Below are 22,639 nucleotides of genomic sequence, written 5' to 3' on the forward strand. Positions count from 1 at the left end.
GGCACGTGTGGCTGTCCTGGGCCCTCCCTAGAAGGCTGAATCTCTCTCTCACATCTGTGTGTGCATCGCCAGATAATGAGTCTCACCGGTCCTCTGCCTCCTGTGTCCTTCTTTTGGCATGGGGACTAAATGTCACTCCAGCAGGCTGCCTATCTAAACAGAGACTATCAGTGCTCAGAAAAGGACCCGATGTTTGCACAGAGCGCTTTGAAGGTTGCTCCTAGCTAGCCCTAGAGGCTTTTCCCTCTAATCTGGCTGCTGAAATAGTTCAAACCATCAGCGTCAAAATAACACCATCTCACTGATGGCAAACTCACCCCATGCCAGGAGTCCTGGAAGGCGTATAATGTATAGCAATCATTTAATTAAAACATTCTAACAATCCTAACAGTTTCTCAACCTTTCAGTGTTTCAGTTAAAACAAAACAAAACAAAACAAAAACAAAGATTGCAGACAAGCAGTAAACCTATCCAGGGTCTCAGTGTACAAAGCAGGTTCCAGAACTGACCCCAGCTCACAGCTTTGCCTGCACTGCTGAGCCTTCCTTCCAGCAGCTCCCCATGGGCTCCTAGGTTTCAAGGCTGAACTGTCTCTGCTTGCTGCTCGCGCTGAACTATTTCTGCGCTGCTCTTGTTCTCATTAGCTTGAGAGTTTCACCAGTTCAGGGACCATATTATGTGCCGTTTGCTTCCTAATGCCCTGGGCATCCTCTGGGCAAGAGCTGTTTGAACCTGGCCGAGTCTTAGGTGATGAACTAGGATGAGGATTTTGAGAGGCAAGGAGAAGGGGGGCCAGGGATTTCTGGTGGAGGCTACACGACACCCAAGTTTCTGTTTTTTAGTCCTGGATTGGACACATGTTTTCTACATGAAACCTCTTCCCTCACCTCGGATGAGGAAGAATACCTGACCCTCAACTCAGGCCAGCTGCCCTGTGAAGAATGTCTAGAGGCCGATTCGGAGACTATTCCTCTGCCGCAGTTTTGTTCCTGGGGTGCTCTCGCAGAGTCCTCACTTCCGGAAGGATGCCATGGGAGTGGGAGTGACTGGGAGGATCTGGAGGAGCCTGTGGCTACGGATGGCACCCTCAGGTGGGTATCACACTCCGTGTGGGATGAGGCTTTGCAGAGCTCACTGAGGCTGGAGTGATGGTCCCCATGGGTATCATCTGGAAGCCGTTTCTGCTGAGTGCTTACTGGGGTCCTTTTTCCATAATGACCACCTTACAAACTGGGGACTGTTTCATATGCTACATCAGAGGCTTCTCCAGGGCTCTACAGTGACTAAAGCCCAGAGGCAGAGTTCAAGCCTTTCTCTCCCTGCTCCTCTGCCCACAGGCTGAGTGCCTACTCGGCTGCCTCCAGCGCATGCGTGGACACACCTTCTCTCCCCAGGTTTAGCTCTTTGGAGATCAGCTCGTCAAGGGTTAGTTTCAGTCTTGTCTGCACCTGGCTGCCCCTGAGCTCAGTATGCTTCAGAGAATAGTCCAGGCGTCATGTTACTGGAGGCTGCTTATAGAGCCGTGGTGCATATGTACACATCAGAACATCAGGCATGGTGGCACACATGGTAATTTTGTAATCTGGGAAACAAAGACAGGAGAATCAGAAAAGCAAGGGCATCCTTAGCTACATAAAAAGTCCAAGGCCAGCCTGGGATACACGAGGCCCTATCTGAACAAAATCAGAGTATCAATTCAAGCTCCTTCCCCCGAATCTGGGAATGGGGCTTAAGGCTGGGGCAGAGCGTGCACCAAAGATAAGGAAAGAATAATTACAACATAAACTGTCAGACTGGGAGCAGGGGAGGTTAAGTTTCTACAGGTGGGTAAGCAATCAATACCTTTGTAATGTTCTACCATGTGTATAGCTCCAATGTAAACAAACAAACAAACAAACCAAACCAAAACAAATGCAGAATATTCATGAAACTTTCCTATCAGCCTATTTCCAAGATGCACTGAAAGCTACCAGGCATTCACTTAGGAAAATTCTGGTACAGTTAAAACTACACTGCTCACTTTGATCCCACTGCGTCCCAGCCACTTTCCTGGCTGTATAAAAGGATGTTCTGCCACCACAGGTGCCTGAACTGGACCCTCAAAGGACAATGGCAGGCAAGATGGGTGTTTGAGATTCAAATATGATGCTAAGAGTCCCATTCTTCCCTGAACTAGCCAGCACATTACTAGGAGGATTCTGAGGCTTCAGGGGCAGCTTACATATATTTGTAGGGAATCTGACATCCTGACATGGAGGGAAGGCACATATAGATTGCAGAACTGTGAAGCCAGCATGGTGATGTTGATATGTGAAGAGCACAGTTCTAGTTGAGCTCCCTGTGTCAGGAGAGCTGAAAGAAGGCTGAGTAATCTACAGACACCCATAGGGATCAACTAAGAACTCCAAGTCAATGTGCATGTGAAACGCTCCACTGAGAGCCACAGCACCAGGCTGCCTGGACAAGGAGACAGTGAGGAAGGCCATTCCGGTGGTACCACCATTCACTGCAGGAGGCAATGAAGCCTGCCTGAGGCTGTCATTGAAAGGCTGAGGTGACAATACCAAATGTATAATGTGCTCTTGGAAACAACGAGCTGTTGTCTTCATAGACTTCAGGGGGATGATGTACCCAATTCTGTTGTTTTTCCACATAGACAGAGGACAGCAGACAGGTTTGGGCCCTGACGTCAGGATGGGGCAGGGAGAAGTACTCATCTATGGTGGAGGGTGGAATAGATGACCTGGTTGGCCCTCAGCTATACAGATAGCTGTGTAGCTGGCATGAACATGTCTCACCCTCTGCTGATAGAGGGTGGCAGTCAGGTGTTGAATGCTCATGGTGCCAGCTTGGGCCTAGGCTCTGTGGTTCACACATATACTTCAGAGCACCAGGGCTACCCACCCATAGACAGTGTGATTCTTTTGGAAAAAGCACCATGAACATCTCTCAAATTCTCTAAAGGGTCAAGTCATCCAGGTTAAGAACTTCTGCATATTATTCTCGTTTGTCCCAGAAGTTGGGAGGGAGGGATACAAAGAGGGCTTTGCTTATGGTGGAGTAGTGCATCCTTTATAGCCATAGTCAAAATTGTGTTTGCTTTCTTTAGACATAAATGATACTAAAAATTATTTTGTGATGCTGGAGAGATGAATCCACAGTTGAGAGCACTTTCAGAAGATCCAATTCATTCCCAGCACCTACATCAGGCTGCTCACAACCACCTGTAATCTAGTTCCTAGGGATTTCACACTGGTTTCTAAAGCACACAGGTGGCACACACATACACACACACACACACACACACATACACACACAACTTAAAAAAATCTTTTAAAAAAAGGTATTTCCTATAAACCTTTCTATAAATAAATTTAATCAATCTTTGTGGTATTCTTATTTCTTTTCTATCAATAGGCTTAGTTGTTTTATTTAATTTGTCCAGGATCACACACTTGTGTGGCATACTTACAATTGTCAGGATCAGCTTTTGATGCATTTTCACATTTTCATAGAATTCATCTTTCCACATGAGTCTACAACACACACATCCTTCCATCAGGTAGCATGAGGACAACTTTTTTTTAAAGGTCTCAGGAACACAAAAATTTTATTTATTTATTTATTTATTTATTTATTTATTTATTTATTTATTTATTATTTTATTCATGCAATAAACCCCTTTATTCAAACATCTTTATGTGCAGGCATTCATCAAAAAGAATCATTGGTTTGTTTCGAGGCCCCTGGTCTCTGCTACATTATCGACACTGGGCCCTCACTGGCACTCTGCCTGGACATCCCGTTGCTGCTCTGTGTTGTGGAGATCCTGTATTCCTTGATCTGCAGGATCCCCTCCTCCCCCTGCAGCAGATCACAGATGGGGTGGATGTTGGGGTTGTCAACACTTAACCCTGTTCTGGGCCTGTGTAGTTGCGTGGTTGATTAGCCCGATAGCTCTCCCCTGTCTTCACCACCGGAGTGAGCTCTCCAGCACTGCCCTGGCTAGTTCACTCCTTGCAAGGATAAGCCGGCAGTGGGGCCAGTTCTCCTGCTTTCACACTCTCAGGGGCAGTCCTCCCACACCTACACCTTCAGGGTCAGCTCTACTGTGTTGTCTCATCGAGGTGTAGTGGCCACATTCCGAGTTCTGCAGCTGATGAGGGGCAGGGACAGCTCTCCTGCTCTTATGACCTCAGGGACAGCTCTCCCACCTGGAGGGGGGCGCTCTCCCCTGCCCATGCTGCCATATGACAGATGAGTAATCAGGTCACCTGTCCCTTATTCACAACTTTGGGACTGGCTCAACCACACCTCTGCCAACAGGGTTGACTCTATTGTGCTGTCCAGAGAAGGTGCAGGGCCTGCTTTCCTTAGTGTTGCAGCTGGTGGGGGGCAGGGGCATCTTTCCTGCTCTTATGACCTCAGGGCCAGCTCTCCCACTTGCCTCAGATGCTATGGGAGAGAGGGCATCTCTCCCCTGCCCAATGCCTCACATGACAGATGAGTAATGGGGACAGCTCTCCCATGCTCACAACTTCAGGGATAGCTTACCCACACCTCTGCCATCAGGATCAGCTTTACTGTACTGCCCAGGCAAGAAACAGGGCCCACTGTCCTGAGTGCTGCAGCTGGTAGTGGGGAGCGTCAGCTCCCTCATCTGTTACAGGCAGTGAGGGGTGAGGGATAAGAGGGGTATCTATCTCTCCCTGCCCACACCACTGACTGACAGACGAGTAATGGGGACAGCTCTCCCACACTCACAACTTCAGGGCTGGCTCACCTCTACCAACAGGGTTGGCTCTATTGTGGTGTCCAGGGAAGGTGCAGGGCCTGCTTTCCCTAGTGTTACAACTGGTGAGGGGCAAGAGGGTCAGTTCTCCCACCCGCCCCAGATGTTGATGGGGCTGGAGGAAGGCATCTCTTTCTATCCTGTGTCACCATATGGCAGATGAGGGATGGGGCCAGGTCTTCCACACTCAGGTTTTTGGGCCCAGCTCACCTGTGTCCTTGTCAACAGGGTCAGCTCTGCTGTGCTGCCCAGACAAGATGAGGGCCTGCTTTCCTGAGTGTTGCAGCAGGTAAAGGGGTCAGCTCCCTTGCCTGCTTCTTGAGGTGGTAGGGGGATCGGGGGAGGACATCTTTTCCTCACCCATGCTACCACATAGCAGATGAGAGGGGTGTGACCTGCTCTCCCAAACTCATACCCTCAGGGTCAGCTCGCTTATGCCCCTCCTAACAGTGTCAGCTCTGCTGTGCTGCCCAGGGGAGGTGTAGGACCCTCTCTCCTGAGTGCTTCAGCCAGTGAGCGGCAGGACCACTTCTCTCTAGTGTTGCAGCCAGTGAGGAAGTCGGACCAACTCTGAACAGCCCTATCCTCTGAGCCTTTGGTGATATCAAGGACATCAAACATGAACACAGACCTTGGCTGCGTCAGGGCCATGAACCTAGGTGTGGGCCCTGGCAGCAGCCCGGGCTGAGATATCACCATGTCACTGAGTGACAATCAAGCCACCCACTTCAGCCCGCTCCTCGCTGCTTTCACTTCTTAGGATATGCCTCTGTCTGCGGGAAATGAACCACTCTGTCTGTCTCTGTCTGTCTGTTTGTCTGTCTCTCTCTCCAATAATACACTGTACATTTTCTCATTATAACAGTGCCCCATCTGCCTGGTGCCTTATGGTGCTGGGCAGGCCTGTTTTCTCCTTGAAGCCTGGGGTGGGCCTGCATGTGGATCTCTATCCTGCTCAGTCTGCCATGGCACTGGCTGGGTAGGAACATGCTTGTTCACAACTTAAAAAACAAAACAAAACAACAACAACAACCAAAAAACAAGCTTTTTTTTTTTTTTTATTGTGAAGTCAAAACAATAACAAAAACCAGTAAAAATAAAATCACCAAACCACAGTTCGGGGGATTCTAAGAACAGGGTTGAATTGTGTGATTGAGAGAGGTTTCTGGCCACACAACGAGCCCCTACTAACAGCTGCTTACTCTCTTAGGTGAACACACTGAGTGAGGCATCTCCTGGGACAGAACCTGAAGGTCTTGCGTGGGCATCCTTTTGGTGGAAGATCCCTCAGCTGACTTTGGTCCAGAGAATGTACCTACTTTCTCTGCTACCATGAAAGAAGCATCTCCAGGGGGATGGGCTGGGATGGATTCCTGCCCAGTTGTTAAGTGCTAACTTCTAAGAGCTGGTGCCTGATATTTCTGAGGCTAATCATCATTAGTAGCCATGAATTCCTCTTCGGTTCTGGGCTTTAAATCAAGCAAATCTTTGTGTGTATGGGGTGGGGTTCCGCTCATGAGAGGAGCTGGGAACTTATTTCTTAAGTAAGGTAAACTAGGGCAGGGGAAAATTCTGGTTGCCAAATGGGCACACCATTTTCCAAGATATATGATGCCATATTCCGGTTTGCACCGTTGGGTCCTCATTGGTCAAAGGACTCTGTGCTTATCAAAGTGCCCCAGTGTACTGGACAGGATCTGCCAAGAGGCTTGGCTCGAAGGCCACAGGGGAAATAACTCTATATTCTTCTGTTTTGGTTTTTCTATGTCTTCCTTTTAGCTTTAGTCATGTATTCTTTTAAAATAATTTTTCCCTTTTGATCTTAATGCTTGATTTTCATTATATGAAAAATAAACTAAAGCAGAGCTAATGTTTCTTGATGTTGAGATGTAGATGCCACAATAAAAAATTAAAACTTGTAGAATTAGCAAGTACTAAAAAGAAATAGACCTGGTGGACCGCAGTGTACATAAGCCATTGGTATAACACTGTGTAATGGGGACCATATAGCAGAGACAAGGTCTCACATCAGGGAAATGAAGACAGCCTAATAATATGATGAGAGTTTATGTTTATTGAAGGTCATGGCTTGTTCTACTGCTTATGGAAACTAATTTTTCAGTAATTTGAATCATCTTGTTTCAGATTCTTATGGCTTTGCATGTTGCTGCACGGTTTTGTAGCCTTCAAGTTTGGAGAACTAATTAACTATGAAATAAAATGACTAAATAACAACATTTTTCAATCATCTGAACTCTGGTTGCTTCTTTCCCTACTTGGACTAGAAATGGGCAGATACACAACCAAGTAAACACCGTCTTCCTCCCTGCAGGACAGGATGCTCTCTCCTCAGGCACAATGTCCATGCTGAGTCACTTCTCATGAAAACACGTTAACTTGTCTCAAGGGCTGGATTGCAGCTGCCCCTCACTTGATGCCAGGGGAAGTATGAGAAGGAGTGGTTCAGTCCTATGAATTTGTGAGTGAGCCCTGGCACTCAGCACACACCTACACACTTTCAAACTTGCCGATGCTTGGGGGTCCAAAGACACAGACTCACTGGCCTTACCCTTAGAAATTCTGAATCACCAGAGCTGGATGACGCCAAAGGTCCATACCTGGCTCAGCAGATTATTGTCTATATTGCCAGCTTTGGGGACAACTGACTCAGAATCGCTGAGGTTTCTCAGTGACTTCTCAACCCCCTCATCCTCATTCCTTGCCCAAAAATTTCAAGCTCTCATATATGCTGGATGTTGCTGAAATATATGCATATATAGCCCTAAATGCAACGTAAAGTTGGCTAACTAATTCAAAGCAGTGAAGATATCAAGGTCTCCCCAAATTATTTGTATGTCTACTGCAGTTCCTATCATAATCCTGGCACAATAATTTGGAGCTGTAGAACTCGATTCTGCAATCAAAATTCTGTTTTATGTCCATAATATAATTATATGAAGAAAATGTATTCTGAAATTTACATTAAAGGTGCAAGCTCTAGAATACATAAAGTGTCTTTTAAAAAGAAAATAAGGTGGAAGAAATCACTGTACCCCAAATTAAAGCTTGCTATATAGTGATGTAGATATAATCAGAACCATGCAACAGAATGCAGAACCCAGAAATATGTTCACATACACACCCTCAATTGGTTTTTCGATAGAAGTACAGAAGAAATTCAATAGAGAAAGAATATTTTTTAATAAATAGTATGGGGATAGCAATGAACAATTGTCTAAACCTCACACTTTGTATAAAACAAGTAATAGATGTAAATGTAACTGTAAAAGGGTTAAGTATTGGAATTTTCCCAGGGGCGTGCCCTGAGAAAATCCTTCCCAGACTCCTGGGGAAGATGCTATGTCCTGCGTGGGGGGGTATCTGAGGGAAAAAAATCTATGACCACCACGCTCTTTTGTCCATTTATTTTATTTCTCTGAGACAAAATTCTGTCTATACAGCTTCAGTTCTGTCCTGAAAATCAGTTCCTCTCTGGGCCTTCTTTTTCAGTCCTCTAATAACTAAGCTCTTGTGCTTTCGAGCTCATCTTCATCCCCTGTCCTTTGTCCTCCATCTTTCCTCCCTCTTCTGCTCTCCTGACCTGATTCAAATCCACCTACAGTCTGCAAAATTTCCCTTGCTCCTTGTTCCTCGGCCTGAGCCAGTCTCTGTAAACACTCTGCCTTCCTCCTCTCTCCTCCAGCCATGCAGCTCTGCTTGGCCCAGGATTCTGCCCCTCTTTCACTTGCACCTGGATATGCAAAAAACCCCTTTGTTCTGAGTCGAATGCTCTGGAATGTCATTTGTCCTGGGGAAGGAAAGTCTGAGCTCCATTTGCACAAGAAACAAAGCTATGCATCTAGAGTCCACCTGTCTGTTTCCTAGGCTCTCTAGGGGTGTTACCTAGTAGATCAGCAAAAGGTCTGAGAAGCTCAAACTGTTTGCCATATGGCCTAGTAGTATATGAGCACACAAGAAATTCATAGTAAGAAACAGCTGAATATTAAAAGCTGAATAACACCAAATATTTCTTGATAATGGCTTCCCTCTAGAAAAGCTTCCTTGATCTTTCTAGTTATAGCTTTATTATATATAGATGAATCTCTATAATATATTCTTGCAGCTTGCAACAGGTAAGAATTTTAGAAAAGGAAAAAAATTTTTGCAACTTATGATTAGACAAAGAAATATTAGACTTGATGATTCATAAATGAAACAATTGACTTTTTTTCCCCTGTAACGACTTTGGTAAAAGGATTGAAGACAAACTTCAAAATGAAAGAAGGTAGCTATAAATCCAACAAAGAACTAATACCTAGTATATAAATAGAACTCTCAAAGCTCAACAGCAGAAAAGAAATCCAAAAAGAAAATTGACATAAATTTTTAGTAGACATTTCTCTGCAGATGTTATACAGATTCATATAAACAATCCAAAGATGCTGAATTTCATGAGCCACCAGGGAAATGTAAACTAAAGTTACAATATCTTTACATGTCTCTACACGGTAAAGTAAAGTCATGCAGACAATACCTAAGGCCAGTGAGAATGTGGGAAGACTGCACTGTCTCTATGCTGCTGCTGAGAATGTAAACTAGCACATCTGATCCAGAAACACACAATTAACCACAAGATCAAGAAGTTGAACACTGCAAGTTTACCCCAGAGAAATGAAAGTTTATGTTTATACAAATATTCATTGTGACTTTATTTGTAATAGCACTGAACCAGAAAAAGCCAAATGTCTTTCAACAAATGAATGGCTAAACAAGGGGCAATAATTCATATAAAAAGTGGGCCATTAACACATACAACCAGGTAGGGTGGAACTCCAAAGAATTACACTAAGAAAAAAGCAGTCCAAAAGACAGCACAAACCTGACTCCATTTGTACAACATTCTTTTTTCCCTCCTTTTTTAAAAAAATATTTTTCTCTCATACAATACATCCTGACTGCAAACTCCCCTTCCTCTAGCCCCCGCCCCCCCCCCCAATCCACTGCTCTTCCATTTCCCTTGAGAAAAGAGCAGTTAATATCAACTGAACATGACAGAACAAGATACAATGAGACTAGGCACAAGCCCTCCTATCAAGGCTGGACAAGGCAACCTAGTAGGAGAAAACAGATCCCGTGAACAGGCGAAAGAGTCAGAGACACCTCCAACTGTCATTTTTAGGAGGCTCACACAACACCCCAGCTAAAAAACCACAGCATGTGTGCAGGGGACCTAGAACAGACTCACGCAGACTCTGTGAGCCCCTAGGAGCCCTGCTTAGTCGATTCTGTGGGTCATGTTCTCAGGGGGCCTCCATCCTCGCTGACCCCTACAGTCCTTCCTCCCCCACTCCTGTGGGGTTCCCTGAGCTCTGCCTAATGTTTGGCTGTGGGTCTCTGTCTCTACTCCCATGAGTTGCAGGAGGAAGCCTCTCTGATGATGATTTGGCTAGGCATCGATCTATGAGTACAGCAGAATATTATTAGGAATTATTTCATCAGCTTTTTGTTGTTGTTGTTAGTTGTGTTTGGTCCTACCCTAGATCTCAGAGCCGTCCAGCTTCCAGATCCTGGCCATCTAGGCAGTGTCAGGTGTGGGCTCCCTCTCTGGCTTGGGCCTGAAGTTAGACCAGTCTTTGGCACTCTCACCAGCTCTGATACACCATTGTGCTGGCATTGCATAACATTTTTAAAATGGCAAAGTTGTATAAAAGTTGGTTAGATGAGAAGTTAAGGAGGACAGAGAGGAGAGTAGGTACTGTGGGAGAGAGCGTGTTATGAGATAGAGGCATTAGCCCCAGGATGATATAACTACCCTGTAATATTAATTTTTAGTACAGTGAATTTGGAATTCAGCACATGAATAAAAAAATCAGAGACCTGATCAAGACAGACTGATTACTGTCATGATTATGGTATTGTCCCAGTTTTGCAAGACGCTACCATTTGGGCAAACTGGGTAGAGAGTATTCTCTGTATTGTTTCTTTTAATAGCTTGTGAAAATACAACCATTTCAAAACAAAAAAGTTTAATTAAAAAAAGGTGGGATTCCCACCTCTGCTTTAACTGTTCCAAGGCTGCCCCGCATACTGTCAGAATGGGTTATACAGAAAGCTACAGATCTATAGAGCGAGAGCAAAGACAGAAAGCCTCAGAGGCCAACTGCATCTGAGTTGCCCTCGACTGCTCACCAGCCTGCCTGCATAGAGCCTTCACTGTGGTACTTGTAGTAGTTTTTAACAAATTAAAATAATCTAAAGCATTTCTTTCCCCTAGTTACATGAGCTCCTCTGCAGAATACAACCACAGAGACAACAAGGAACCAAAAGAATATTGGAAAAGTTGTATCTATGTGCTCCATTTCATCTTGATATATATTTATTGAGCACTCACTACATATCTAGGCCATGAGGCTGGAGATGAATGTGCATGTGGATTCTCTATGGGGGTCCTGCTTCCTAGGGAGGAGATCAAATGCAAACACATGAGATAGCATCATAATCAGAAGGACTGGTGCCAGAATGATGGTACAGAAACCACCATCTAAACAATAAATATCTTTGGAACCTCCAAAGAAAGATTAACCCTGTCAGAGAGACAGACCTTGAATGAGAAGAGTGTATTATAGGACTTGGCATGTCAGGCTTGAGATGGTGGCAAGTTGAGGTAGAGGGGAGCAAAGGGCTGGGTTGATTGTGGGTGGAGAGGCTAGGCTTCTCAGTTATGTTTGCTAGAGAATTCGTGTTGGAGAGATTAATCTGGTCTATGGGGTAGGGAAACAATTAGCTCAAGGAAGACAGGCCCACATGCAACCAGACCAAATGACAATAGTCTGACACCATTCAAACTGAGAGTCTAAATAAACATTTCCTCTTTTTTAAAAATATAAGATCTTTATTGACAGATAATTCACATAGTATACAATTTTTCTGTTTGCACAATTTGATAGACTTTAGTCCAGCATCCTTATAGGCCCATGACATCACTTCCTTTCTTTGCTTTTTTTTTTTTTTTTTTTTTAATGCCGAATGCCCTTTATTGAAGGAGGGAGGCAGTCTTAAATACAAGCTTATAGCACAATGGGAGAACCCTGGAGGGCAGATGTTTTACAATCTTGCATCTAAGCTGTTAATGCTCAATATGCAGGATACACAGACAAGGAACTTCCCTTAAGCATTCTGGAGGGTGGAATCTCGCTGGGAATTAGCATAGGGAGAATATCAAGGTCAAGGTCAGCAAGCAAGGCAACAGTTACCCAAAACGGGGGTCAGGGTTATACAGGTCCCCACCCCTTTTACTAAAAAATGAGCTTCTGACTTAGGATTCATGGGACGTCAGCAGGTCACCTTACCCGTCATGGAGACACCTGTCCAGGCCACACAGGCGCTCTGTCTTAGGTTGGTGAGCACCCCCCCAGGAATTACCTGTTTCTGAATACTCATTATCATACAGACTCAATCATTTCCTCTTTTTTAAAGCTGATAATCTCAGCTATTTTGTTACAGCAGCAGCAAGCTGACTAATGCAGGGACTATTGAGGATAATCTATTTGGCCATGTTTGGTTTTGCTCACATAGAATTTGAGATTTCTCAAGATATAGAGGATCACAGAAGGACATTGATTTTTATTAAGCTGAGATTGGTACTGTACTCTTTTGCAGAGGATGCAGTTGCTAAGACCTCAAAGCAATATAAGCTATGGCTTTCTCTACCAGAGACTGTGTAGAAATGACTCTAGAGACAGAGGTGCTACATACACTGATAAACTGGGAGAGCAACAGTAGGAGAGGATGGGTGTGTGGATAAGCAGACACAGCTGAGGGCTATCAGAGGAAATGATGGAAGCTGCAGATCCTCTGCTCCGTTTTATTATAGTCATTCTTGACTGATCCGATGACGCTCCCCTTTGATAAAAGATTGTTCAAGATCAACAGGCTGCAAATCTCTTTCTGACTCCACTCTCAACACCAGTCCTGTGCATTCTCAGTGGGCATAAGCAAGTCTGGGATCGGCTTTTTCAGCATCCTGCCATCCTCCTTCCTGCATGGGTATACCTGGCTAGCTCAAATCCTAATTGGTCTTATAATAAAAACCTGGAGCCAGCTATCAGGGTAAAACTGAAAGATCAGAGAATCAGAACATCCAGCCACTAGTTCTTACCTCTACGAGTTCTCAGCCTGAAAGGGGGCTTGAGTTCCAGTCTCCTGCCTTATATTCCTTTCTCAGCTCAGCCATATCACTCCCTGTCTCAATCTCCCTAGTGCTGGGGTTAAAGGCCTGTGTGCCTCCCAAGTACTGGGGGCAAAGGCATGAGATCACAAGTTCCAGGATTAAAGGTGTGTGCCACCACTGCCTGGCCTCTATGGCTAACTAGTGGCTTAGCTCCACACTCTGATCTCCAGGCAAGCTTTACTTGTCGGAACACAAATAAAATATCGTCACAACTGAGCTTCTGAGCCAATATGTAGGAGTCCTTCCCTGCAGTGGGTGCTGGAGATCTCATGGGGACAACTCTGCAAGGGTTAATTACCACAGTGGGTGGAGGTCAGGTGCCATCACACAGGCTGTGAAGTTAGATGGGAAATCTCTGAGAAACAACAAGCATCTTTCACTCAGCTCAACCTACCTGCCTGGACAGTTCCTTGCTGAAAAGGCCAACTGCAGAGGTGCCAGAGCTTGAGTCTGGTGGGTGGGGCATGTGTGTAAAGCTGGGTGAGAAAGGAGAAGACATTAATGCTCCCTCTGTCCTGGCAGGAATACAGAATGGGGACCAGCAATTAGGTAAGCCAGAGTGAGCCTTACACTGAGGTGGGACTGGTCTGGGTGCTTCTCCTTGTGGACCGGCCCAAGATTTCACACGTGAGAGCCCAGTGAAAGAAGACACCAGGGCAAGTGTGAACGACATTGAAAGAACACAAAGAAGTTGCACTCTATTAAGTTCAATGAATGAGATACAATAACACGGCAACATCTGTATTTCTTCTACAAAGCTCAAGACTTGGCATTGACCAAGTAGTGACACCTAGGACCAAAGGCTCCGAGTCCAGCCTGTCTCTTAGAAGCTGGCAGTCCACACTGAGCTTCCTGCTACACCATTATTTTATAGTTAAGAAGTAGAACTGAGCATGGATGTGCAAGAGTTTGTGGCAGGCCCTCATGTCCACTTAGCAGCTATCATGAGGCAAAGCCTGCAGCCTCTCTCCCCAAGGTGTCACTTGCAGGGCAATGGGTACATCTAAGCTGTAGATGAGTTAGCAGCCACCTAATGGAACAATCATTTTATATTTGTGGGGTATCTGCCATCTGTCAGGCTCAGGGACTGGGCATTTATTACGAAGTAAGTGCATGTCCTTCTGAAGCTCTTGAAATAAAATGGTTTTCAGCCTCCACTGGGACATTTATTGGGATTGGGCTTTGCTCAATTTATTTTTATAGAGTCTTTTATGGCAAGTGTCTCAAAGTCGGGGAGAAAGAAAGCAGCACACAGAGGCCACACAGCTTCTTTCAAGCTCATGGTTCTCATCAACTCATATTTAATTCTGGCTGTGAAAAATTCCATCCCAAAATAAACCGAGCAGCCAAGCAGAGGCCTGCAGCAGGGGTGCTGTGGAGGGGAAAGTCACTCAAGGGATTTTTCTGTTTCTATCACTGATTTTCTTTTTCTTCTCCTTTGACAGGTCTGGAATTCATTATATAGCCTAGTCAACCTTGAACTCTCTCTCTCTCTCTGTCTCCTTCTTCTTCTCTGGGCCTGTGTGTATGTTGTATTGTGAGGTGTGTGTGGTATATATTGTATGTGATTGTTAATGTGGGTTTCTAGTGTGTGTGGCTTTTTGTGAACCTGTGTGCACACATATAGAAGGCAGATGTAGATGGCAATCATTCTCCACATGTATGTATGTATGTATGTATTTTTGAGACCAGGTCTCTCACTAAACATGAAGCTTATCTATTGGGTGAGGCTGGATGGAATGAACTTCAGGGATCTATCGGTATCCACAGCCCTCTCCTAGTGTTAGTGTTATAGGCATGTGCCACTGTGCCCAAATTTTCACTTGGGTTCTGGGGATCTGAGCTCAGGTCTTCACACTTTTATGGCATGTACTTTACCAACTGAGCAACCTCTCCAGCTTGGCTACAAACTCTTGATCCTCTGTGTGTTTTTTTTTTTTTTTTTTTAATCTGCTTTTCCAGGCTCCAAGTCTTGATGGAAAGCTCCGAACTTGCGCTTAAGCCTGGGCCTTGGAGACTATGGAGAAGTAACTTTGCCAGTTACTTCTTTTGGACTTTTGGCCCAGTTAATGGTACCAGACATGGGGTTTCATCTTGTGATACAGGCTTTAAATCCAATCTGAAACTAATTCTATTAACCTGCTGAATGGACAAAGTAATAAACCGATTCTTGAATTCTGATCTTTATAACCATAGATTAGTGTGCATCTCTCAGTCCTCATCAGAGAAAGTCCTTACTGTAGTAGATGACAATACAGAGACCCACAACTGGTCACATGCAGAGAATAAGAGACTGCAGAGTGCTCAGTTCTAAATGGGACATCATTCTCCAGGCCACCAAGGCTTAGGGATCCTCCAGGAAGGGAGTGCTGAAAGATTCTAAGAGTAGGAAGAAACAGATTCCAATAGCAAAACAGGGGTTTCTGGATACGACAGTGCAGGTGTGAACCTAAAATCACAGAGGTTGTGACTGAATGTGCCAGATCTGCACAAGATCACGTCAGCCAAGTGAGATGAGACCCAGGAAGGAGCTATTAGCAACTTATGGTTGCCTTGGGGGTGCAGTCAGTTTTCTTCAAGGATGGGGACCCTCGGAGAAGGCTCATGCTCCCAGTATATGGTTCTACACCCATGTACATACAAGCAGCACTGAATGGACTCGGAAATAAGAGTGGGTACACAAAGTTGGAAAGGAAAAGTGATGGAAAGAATAAAGGAGAAATTGCTGGGGAGGGAAATGGAGTAGATTCATAATTATATGCCTGTGTGAATATTAAATAAAATATTTTAAAGGCAAAATAAAAATAACTTAGGATCCTGAGGTACTGGCTCTTGGTACTCACTAGGGTGCTTTCTAACCCATAGCTTGGAATGAGAGGCTAAATACCTCCTCAGCAGACAGTAGATATTGCCTACTCCTTAGAGGCCATCACCCAAAAGGGATTCTAAGTACACAGATTAGGGACAGGGATGGAAAAGTCTGTGAGATTACAGAGTCAGTGCTGCCTCCCTGGCCTGGTCACTGCTGTCTTCTAGCTCAACTTCCCTACTGTTATTGTTTGAATATTTGTTCCCAACCAACCCACCAACCAATAAACCCACTGACACACTTACCAACCAACCAACCAACCAACCAACCAACCAACTACTAACCAACAAACCCACCAACCCACCTACCCATCCACCAACCAACCAACCAAACAACAACCAGCATACACACTAACCCACCCACCAACTAACCCACCAACCAATAAACCCACTGACACACTCACCAACCAACCAAACAACCAACCAACCACTAACCAACAAACCCACCAACTCACCCAACCACCCACCAAACAACCAACCAACCACTAACCAACAAACCCACCAACCAACCAACCAACAACCAGCACACACACCAACCTACCCACAAACTAACCCACCAACCAACCATCAACCAACCAGCAAACCCACCCACCAACCATCCAACCAATCAGCCCACCCACCCACCAAGCAACCAAGCAAGCAACCAACTAATCAACCTACCCACCAACCAACCCACCCACCCACCCACTACTGACCCACCAACTAACCAACCAATTTACCCCCCAAGCAAACAAGCAACCGAACCACCCACCAACCCACCCACCCACCCACCAACCAACCAACACACCAAAATCCCTTAAAATACGAACCCTCATGCTGGAATCTGAGTGCCATTGGGTCTTGGAACTCTGCCCTCATGGGTAGGATTGACGGCACTATAAAATGCATAGCGGTTGCCCCTTCCCTTCTTTATCTTTTTGTCTTCTGCCGGATAATGAAACAGTGCTTATCCTTTCTGGAAGACACAGCACAAAGGTCCTTGCCAGGTCCTGGCTCCCTGATTTTGGACTTCCCATTTTCTAGAACTGTAAGAAATAATTGGCATTCTTTATAAGTTTTAGAAATGCCCCATTATCTACAGTTTTGATTTCATTTTAAGGTTTTAGTTACCTGTGATCAACTGTAGTAAAAAAATTAATGAAAAAATCTCCCCAAATAATGTATAGGTTTAGCATTAAAATTCTCAGTATGGTAGAAGCTCAACCTCTCCTACTGTATGTGCCTGCACCATGAATCATTCCTTTGTCTAGCATATCCATGCAGTCTATGCTGCCCACCCAAGGCCAAATAATAGCCTTCTTGGTTTTCAGAATGACTGCCATGATATCTCAGTTCTAATAACACTTATTTAATAATAGCCATAGAGTGTAAGAGTATTGATGGTGATAGTCTTACAATAAATTTTTACAATTTTTCTACTTCACTATGAATATTGTCAACTATGTCTTACTGTGTTTCATTTATAAATTAAGCTTTGTAATATTTATGTGTATGTAGAAAGAAGAGTATATATGGGTCTGGTAACTTCTATGATTTCAGGCATCTATGGTGGTTCTTGTTAAGTATTCCCATGGATGGAGTCTACTGTACTCAGCCTTGGGTATTTTTTTTTATAGCACCAAAAATAATAGGGTATATATCTGAGGAACAGCAGGCCAAAGATCAGCAGAGACATTTGTCTGTCAGGTTGAAAGGGGATGTGGAAGAATGAACCCAGACAGGCAAAGCTGAGACCTGGGCTGGCAGACAAGAACCATGTCTGCAGTGGGGAGCAAGGGTGTGGAAATGCGGCGGGAAGCCGTGAGGTTAAGTTCTGTCACTGAAAAGGGGGACCTTAGTAACCAGGTTTTGGCCTCTGCTTTGGGATCACTGTCTGGTTCTAGAGGGGATCCAGTTCTACATTCAGCAGGACCAACGGCCGGGCACTGGGGCTGAGTGCTTCTGTCTGACGTCTCAACAAACACCCATACAATTCTGCCTTGTTTTTAAAAACTGAAACAAAAGTCCTAAAGTTTCTAGGGGGGACCTGTTCTCTGGAAGCAAAGTCATCACTTTGCTTATGGTAGGGCGTTCAAGATGCTTCTCACTACTGGTGAAACACAGGTTTAGAAAGGTCAGTGAAGAGAGGATATCTCCCAGCCCTGCAGCCCGGAAACTCACTGCTCTGTACCAGGACAAAGGTTAGCTCTTGCTACTGAGCGACACAGCAGCTCAGACGTGTGGCTTTCCTCTTGGACAAGCATGAAAAGCTGGGGCTAAATGCAGCACACACATCTTGTCATATTTTCAAGGGAACTGACTGGACCAAATGGACGGACATACTCGTCAAGACAGAAGGGTTCTGGCTTCACATTTTCAGGCAATGTCTACTCCTTGAGTTCCTCTAATATGACCACTCTAGCTGAAACGGTCTCAACTGATGTAATCAATTGGCTTCCTCTTCTGGCAAAGACTAGGGACTTCTTTTGCATTAATCTGTCTGCCTTGCTTTGATCTTAAATATAAAGGGACTCCCCATCATGGGACTCAGTAGGCGGCTTAGAGACTACTCCCACAGAAGGTGGGGATGCTTCACACAACATTTGGCTTTATGAGCTTGGCCTGAGGGAAATAAAATACACAACATAGGCTACAGGCAACGCCAAGGGAACTAACCGCGGGTGCCCCAGTGGGCGCTGCAGTACCTAGAACGACCAGCAGGGGGCGGGGAACGCCGCCCGCTCCGACCAGGCCTACACTGGCCCAGCTAAGACTGCAGTCAGTGCGCAGGCTCGTGGCGGGTCTCCGGGACTGGAGGCGTCGAGGTCTGGCGCGAACCTCCCGGTAGGCGGTTGGGGCCGCGGGCCGACAGGCCCAGGTGAGGAGAGGTCGGCCAGGTCAGGTGGCGCTCAGGCATGAGGGGGCATCCTTCTCCTGCCTCGCAGGGAAGAGAAGGAGCTATGGGTGCGCAGAGGCCTGGAGCACGGGCTGGACTCCCAGGGCCCCCTGGTCTGTGGAGGGAGCCTGACCGAGGGGGCGGAGCGGGGGCGGGCCTCGGGCTAGCCTCGGGCGACGGGTGACGGGTGACGGGTGGGGGCCGGGCCTGCCGCCCCTGGCTGTGTGCTGGGGGAAGGTTTGGGGGTGCGGTTGAGGATCATGCTTCTGATGGGTTTGGTGACAAGCCGCTCCGGGCCTCTGAGACCTGGCTTTGCTGACCAGGGAGGTTTGGAGGCCTGGGGTGCCATGGGCACTCAAGAGCCAGCGAAGGTTGGGGTGTCTAGAGAGAACACCAATGAACCAGAAACTGTTGGGCAAAGTCTCCCGTGTGCCCGCCCGGGGGGCCGCACTGTTCTAGAAGCTGGGCGTGGAGGAAAGAAGTGAGCAAGGTTCCCCGCCTCATATTCCAAGTGGGAGGTACCCAGTCAAGGTTGGCCCCGAGTCCAGGAAAGCTGGGTGAGAGGAGTAGGTTTTCTGTTTGGAGGTTGTTTTTGATGTTGGGTTTAGATACCTTTGTGTACAGCGCACAAATAGTGTACTTGGGAAGAGCTGTACAGTGAACTCTGCACCCACCATGTTGTTTTTTCATATTATATTCATTTGTTCCAAACCATCTATCAGACACCAAGTAGATTTTTGTTGTGACAAAACACAGTATAAATCACCTAGTGGATTTTTAAATTGACATCAAATTTAATTCGAAGTCAAATGGGCCAGTGTAAGTTTGGTTCTGCAGCCCTGGAGGGTGTTTGGGCTAGAGTTACCCTCCCTTTGTAGCCGTTACCTTATATCTAAGGAACTGAGTGAAATGGACAGTTCCATAACGAAGAGGGGGCATCAAATAAATGAGGGGAAAGCTGGTGGGCACTGTGTTGGATGCTACTCTGTAAGATGTTTGTGAGGGAGGCTGAGATAAGATTGTTTCAGGCTAGCCTGCCTCAAAACAACCCCAAACTAAAAACCAAGGCCAAATGGAAACAAAATTCACCCCCAAATGTTTTTGACAACTAAGATACTAAGGGGAATTGAGGCAACAGGTGCAGATCGTGTTGGTAACAGAGGAAGGTGTGTCTGTCGGCAGTCAGGGCAGTGTGGGAGAGGATAAAGCAGTGCTGGAGAACTCTGTGACCTAGTCCTGAAGAGTGGGAAAGGAGATTGCCACTGGGTTAAGGCCTGTTTGTAGTCGTACATTTGTAAGGCCAGCCAGTATGGTCTTATGATTTTTCGGTAGGTGCATTCAACACTGGGAAGGTTTTACAAAGATTAAATTAATTAGATTCATGAAAAGTATCCAATTTATTGCCAGGCACATTATAATATAACCTCTGTTTGAATTCTTATTTTGTTCTCTTTTTCTGTTTTTACAAATGTGCCTAAGAGGGTGGTGCTTACCACTGAATAGGATCTTCTCCTTTGGTGCATTCTTCAGTGAGACCTGATTCAGCTGACATTTGCAGCTGCCTTAGACATCTGGGCTTGATGTGGTTATGGTCATCTGGCTTGGTGACTCGGCTGCTTGAGTTTTGGAACTGTTACCCTGGATGGGTTGGGAGTTTGTCACAGTGACAATTATTAAGTTTTTGTGAAAAAAATTTTATTACTATATTTCCTACTGGATTTAATTTACCCATAGTTACAAAATGTACAGCTCTAATATGACCAATGGGAAAATTCAGTTTAATAGGCTATTATCCCTCCTGGCTACTTAGGCTGTATTAAATACAAATATAATAATGGCTGACATTGAGTGAGCTCCAGTTCCTGGCTTTGTTGTAGAATTTAGCTATATCTTTTTTCAGCTGCTTGGCCATAACTCTCCATAACTTCAGTGGGTAAAAATATTTGACTCCAAAGCCAGATAAGCTGTATCTTATACTGCCTTTTTATGTGACTTTGTGCAACTCATTTACTGTGTTTCTTTCTTTTTTCTTATTCATGGTGTGGGAATAATAATAGTAGTTGCCTGCTGAGGTTATTGTAAGGATCAAAGGCGTTAATGTGCTGACACTAGAGAAGTATTTTTACTGGTTGATTAGTTCCATTAAAATCATCTAGCCATTGTGTTTAGTTAGAGTCTAGGCACTGTATTATTTCTTCTGCCTTGGGGCTTGCTTACTTTTTTATGGCTGTATTGTCTGCATGGGGAAACTAAATAGATATGAGTTTGCTTAAAAAATAACTTCATCTGGATTTATTCAGGTCATGAATGGGGTGTAGTTTTTTTAGTGCTGGCATTGCCTGCCACAAAGGGCTTCAGGAGTGAGTCCAGTTTTTTGGTCCCAAACTGGCAGACCATTGAAGATACTTGGTTAGAAAGATCAGTGACATATATGGCCAGTGCTGGGTACAGTACATGGTAAATGATGTAGGCTGTTTGGTGCCACATAAGAGACTAGAAAAAAATCTATAAGGCGAGAGGGTTACTATGATTGGATGCAGTTGTTACTGATTGGAAGCAACTGACCAGGCTTAGCATTGGAGCCAGGGAAATTCCAGATGATCTTTGCTGACACACAGTGACAGGGAGAGCAAATGTATGCTGTCAAGTCGTGACCCAGGAGTCTATAGTGAGAGCTGGGTTAACATTTGCAGAATGATGTGCTGCATTTTCACAGATTTGGAATCAGTAAGTCATAGTAAGGTTCTGGAATCCATCCATTTTTAAATATTCCATGAATGGCTTAGATGTGCAATTCGTTTGGGATCTCATTAGTGCACAAGCCAGTACTTTTCAGCTCTCATTCTGTTTCAGAACCACCTTTTAATCAGCTTTTAAAAAACTATCAGTGGTCTGGTGCCACTTCCAGGAATTCAGATTTAATTGGCTCAGGTAGGGTCTAGACATTGGTACTTTTAAAATGTCCTCTGGTGAGTCTCCTGTGCTGCTGGGTTTGAAGATCACTGCCATAGTTAGCCACATTTCCTTCCATAGGAAGAACTTAAAAAGAGGCATAGCTTCAGGTGGCATATTATTAGGAAAGTAAAAAAAATAGCATTTCTGGACTCCTCAACACAAATATTCAATCTAATAATCAAATGACTGAAAATGGGAATTGATGATTAAATTGGCATTTCTCACACTTAGTAATGGAGATTTATCAGGCTCACCCTGGGAAAGAGAATTAACATTTATCAGGAACTTTATGTATAATCTCAGTCTTACAGCAACTCTGGGAGATTGTATATTCCTTCCATAATTTAGATGACTATTCTGAGGCTGAAAGAGGGTTAAGTTAACTTGTATATATTTTTATGTCTAGATATAGATGGTTACAAGTCTAGATTGATTTCTTCAGTGCTTCTCAAATTGCAGCTCACCCTGGGGTAACCTGAGAAAACTTTATAAAAAACCAGTGTTGGGATCTCATTCTCACAGATACTGATTTTGTTATTCTGGGGTGGCCAGGCATTGGCATTTTGCAAAATTCTTCAGCTAATTCTAGTATGCACATGAGACAGGCAGTCAGGATGTGCATGAAAGCTTTTTATTTATTTTTATTGTGGGGAGTTATATTGCACATGCCATGGCACATGTGTGGATGCCAAAGGACAATTTTGTGGGACCAGTTGTCTCCTTTCACCTTTACCCGGGTTCTGAGAATTGAACTTAGGTGGCCAGATTTGATGGACATGCATCTTTACCCACTGAGCCATTTGCCAGTCTACTGTGCACTTTTGTAATGGCTTAATTCTATTTATACTGCCTTATTGTCCTGCTAGGTTCCCTGCCTCCATACAGTCACTCCTAGTCTCTCATTTTCTCCACCTTCTTG

The 22,639-nt window shown here is 44.9% G+C and overlaps 2 protein-coding genes across 7 annotated transcripts in view; both read left to right on the forward strand.

Moving 5' to 3' along the window:
* Frmpd2 (FERM and PDZ domain containing 2) overlaps nt 1–886 on the forward strand; it is an 87,069-nt gene extending 86,183 nt beyond the window's left edge. Inside the window, 1 exon segment of the mRNA XM_036199502.1 lies at nt 1–886. This exon segment is cut by the window's left edge and continues 115 nt beyond it. The gene's annotated coding sequence lies outside the window, so the exon portion shown is untranslated.
* Nucleotides 887–18,656: 17,770 nt separating this feature from the next.
* Ptpn20 (protein tyrosine phosphatase non-receptor type 20) overlaps nt 18,657–22,639 on the forward strand; it is an 84,834-nt gene continuing 80,851 nt past the window's right edge. For 4 of the 6 annotated variants that reach the window (XM_036198789.1, XM_036198794.1, XM_036198792.1 and 1 more), the window contains exon 1: nt 18,689–18,747. The gene's annotated coding sequence lies outside the window, so the exon portion shown is untranslated. The other 2 variants (XM_036198790.1, XM_036198791.1) reach the window with 2 other exon arrangements.

This window comes from Onychomys torridus, chromosome 9, assembly GCF_903995425.1.
Source record: "Onychomys torridus chromosome 9, mOncTor1.1, whole genome shotgun sequence".
NCBI lineage: Eukaryota > Metazoa > Chordata > Mammalia > Rodentia > Cricetidae > Onychomys > Onychomys torridus.